The following is a 4,110-nucleotide window of genomic DNA, read 5'->3' as shown; positions in this document are numbered from 1 at the left end:
GACGGCACATAACAACAACAACAACATATGTCAGTCTCATTGAAAGTAGTGTTCTCCTTCACTGACTTTCCGCATTACTAAGCAGTATGTCTTCTTCCAAGGAATGCATGTCCTCACAATATGCCCACAGCATGTTGCACCAAATCTCACAATTTTTTACTAATAAGGTGTGTTTTCACTGTAGAGTGTTCTTGAAATATAGATTTGTCTGATATATTCAATACTCTTTGCTAATACTATAATTCAAACATTTCCATTTTTTTATTTGGAGATTTTTGTGGGTTTTGTCTTGGTTTGCTTTTGCTCTTCTTATTCCTTGTCCATCTTCATTCTCATACTCATGAAGCAATTGAAAATATAATATCATGGTCTGGATTAGGTGTACCTTAGTCTTTAAATTGACATCCTTGCTTTTTAGCACTTCAAAAGGGTTCCTAAACTTATTTCTTGACTGATTTTCCATGAATGTGGATTGTGGATCCAAGTAAAATGAAATTTTTTACAATTTCCATTTTGCACTCTATCATGACGCCTATTGCTTCAGTTGTGAGAAATTTTGCTTTCTTGATGTTGAGTTGTAATTCTTATACATTCTTTGTCATATAATTAAATTTATTTACTTACTCAGCATATGAACTTGAGGCACAGGCAAAATAGTAAGACCTCAAGAGCTGATTCTATACCAAGTAAAACATTTGCACAAGCAGATTGTGCACATTAGTCTATGCCAAAAAAATTTGGAAGACAGTTTAGGGCCAACCCACTGAGGAAATTCATAGCTACACCCATTTTTTTTAAAAAGTGACCCAATAAAATACAGAAATCATCTAAAAAATATCATCAATATGACACACAATTAAAATCTTGCTGAAGAAAATCCGAAGATAGCTGAAGTTGTACACTGAGAGAACTAGCAGAAAATTAAACTGAATTGAGAAAAGGTTTTACCATTATTGGTGCCTACTGTAAATTAGTTGAACTCAGAATACCAAAAAGATGTTTATGTGTGTTTTATTGAAAGATATTTCATTGTGAATTATGGATAACATTAAAAAGAATGATAATTTGAGAACACTTAATTGTGTTCATGTGGGACCTGTACATACATCAAAAAGTAGTCATTCTAACAGAACAAGGGAATATTGCATCGCTTAAAGTCAGGAAAGATGTACAACAGAATTGTACTCTTTCCTCATAACTATTTGATCTATATACTGAAGAAATATCAGGAAAAGATTGTGTCAGACATGTGTCCCTGTCTTCATACCTTTTCAGTCTGTATACAAAACAGATCACCCTGAAGGCTTGATTTTATGAGGAGGAATGTGGCATCATGATTGGAGGAAGACTCATCAACAACCTATGTTATGCAGATGACACAACCTCGCTTGTCAAAACTGAGGATGACCTGAAGCATTTGCTGCAGAAGGTTAAAGAATACAGTTTCAATATTAACTGAAGCTTAACATTAAGAAGACAAAGACTCTCGCGACTGGCCAAAATTGGCATCACCATAATAGATGGAGAAGAGATTGGTGTTGTTAACAATTTCATATTGCTCAGCTCCACAATCAACAATCTTGTCACAAGCAGTCAGGAAATAAAAAACCGAATTACACTGGGGAAGTATGCTGTCAAGGACCTCTTCAAAGTGCTGAGAAGCAATGATATCAGTCTTGAGACTAAAGTGTGCCTGATCCAGTCCATGGTTTTCACAATTGCACATTATGCATCAAAGAGCTAGACAATGACAAAAAATGACAAAAGAAAAATTGATGCCTTGTGTTGTGATAATGCAGAAGCTTAAGAAATGCTGAGCAAATACAGCCCTTTTGATTTTTTGCTCCAGTTCTTTGCACATTTCATTACAATACTCTGATTTGTCTTCCCCTTTGAAACCTTCTATTCAGATCCTTGACTTCATAATTTCTTCCCTTTGTTTTGGCTTCTCAGTGCACTAGTACAATATTCAGAGTCTCTTCTGACATCATTTTGGTCTTTTCTTCTTCTGTCTTTATAATGACCTTTTGCATTCTTCATGGATGACACTCTTGATATTTCTGGTCTTCATTCATTCATGTTCAAGGCCTCAAAACTGTTCCCGAGCTGGTTTTTTAATTCAGATGACATGATAGAGTGTGGAAATTATTGAACAATATCAGTCTTATCATACATAAGCAAAATCCAGCTGACAATTATACAGAAACGCTGGAACAGTACATTGACAGAGAACTACCAGAAATACAACCTGGGTTTGGAAGAGGTCATTACACTAGAGACATTATCACCAATGTCAGATAGATCTTGGCAGAAAGCAGAGTAACAGAGGGATATTTGTCTGTGTTTCATTGACTATGCAAGGGCATCTGACTGTGCTGATGACAACAAATTATGGTTAACCTTGAGGAGAATGGGAATCCCAGAACATTTAATTGTGCTTATGCAAAATCTATATTTGTACCAGGAAACAGAACTCAGAACAGAGCAAGGAAACACTGCATGGTTCAAATCAGGAAATGAGTGTGTCAGAGATGCATCCTTTCTCCATACCTTTTCAATCTAGATGTAGAACAGATGATTTGAAAAGCTGGACTTGAAGTGAAAGAATGTGGCATCAGAATTGGAGGAAGACTCATCAACAACTTACGTTATGCAGATGACCCAACCTTGCTTTCTGAAATGGAGGTGGATCTGAAACACTTGTTGTAGAAGGTCAAGGAATATAGTTTTCAGTATATGTTAAAGCTCAACAACAAGAAGATGATGATTCTCATCCCTGGGTCAATTGGCAGCACCATGATGGATGGAGAAGAAATTGAGGTTGTTAACTGCTACAGCTTGCTCGGCTCCACAATCAACACTATTGGCACCAGCAGTCAGGAAATCAAAATATGAATTGCATTAGATAAATATGCTGTCAGGGACCTTTCCAGAGTACTGAGAAACAACGATGTCAGTCTAGAGACTAAGGTGCACCTGATGCAGTCATAGTCTTTGCAATTACTTGCTATGCATCGGAGAACTAGATAATGTCTAAGGCTGATACAGGAAGAATTGATGCCTTTGAGTCGTGGTGCTGGAGAAGTTTTGTACATACTATGGACCTCCAAATCGGTCTGTTGTAGAGAGAGTGAAACCACGTTTCTCCTTGAAGTCTTACATACTTTGAACATGTGGCCAGGAGGGATGGATCCTTGGAGGACATTATGCTCAAAAGGTTACAGGAACAGTGCAGGAAAGGAAGAGCATGGATGAGATGGATTGAGAAGGTAACTAGGGCAATGGGGGCAGGTCTGTCAGAGTTAATGAGACAGAGCAGGCTTCATAGCTATTGTACATAGGATCACTACTAGTTGTAGGTGACTTGATAGCACATCATCATCAACAGCAACAACAACAATGGAGAAGACTATTGAACATACCATGGACTGCCAGGATAACACATAGGTCTGTCTTGGAGAGGGTGAAACCAAGTTTCTCATTGGAGACAAAGATTTTGAAGCTTCATCTTACAAACTTTGGCATATGGCCACAAAGAATGTGGCCAGTCGTTTGGAGAAGGACATCATGCTTGGAAGGGTGGAGGGACAGCAAAGCAGATGGATACCTTCGACGAAATGGATTGACACAATAACTAGGAAGATGAGAGTAGCTGTGTTGTAGTCAGTGAGATTGGCTCAGGATAGGGCAGAGTTCAGAGTTGTTGTACATATGGTAGCTATGAGTTGTAGGCAACTTGATGGCATGTAACAACAGCAACAAGAGAAGTAGAACCTTCAGATTGAAAGATGTTAAAAAATTAGGAGGAACAGTTGCAAACATTCATTAATAATTGGAATGGATGAAACATAAATCTAGGAAAATCAGAAGTCATAAAAAATTAAACACAAAAATATCTACAATCTCACATTAGTGAGCTGAGATGGAGTGATATTTGACATTTTGAACCAGACAATCATATGATCTGATATGCCAGAAATGAAAAATTGAGGTATTCATAGTCAAAGACCATTTTAACATTAATCCTAGAGTAAAATGCTATGAGTGATGGTATACTATCCATACGCATACAAGGAAGACCTGTAATACAAGAATTATTCAAATATATAC

The sequence above is a fragment of the Elephantulus edwardii genome, unplaced genomic scaffold (assembly GCF_000299155.1).
Source record: "Elephantulus edwardii isolate Elephantulus edwardi_28Jun2011 unplaced genomic scaffold, EleEdw1.0 scaffold00042, whole genome shotgun sequence".
NCBI lineage: Eukaryota > Metazoa > Chordata > Mammalia > Macroscelidea > Macroscelididae > Elephantulus > Elephantulus edwardii.
Note: the sequence above shows the minus strand (reverse complement) of the source record.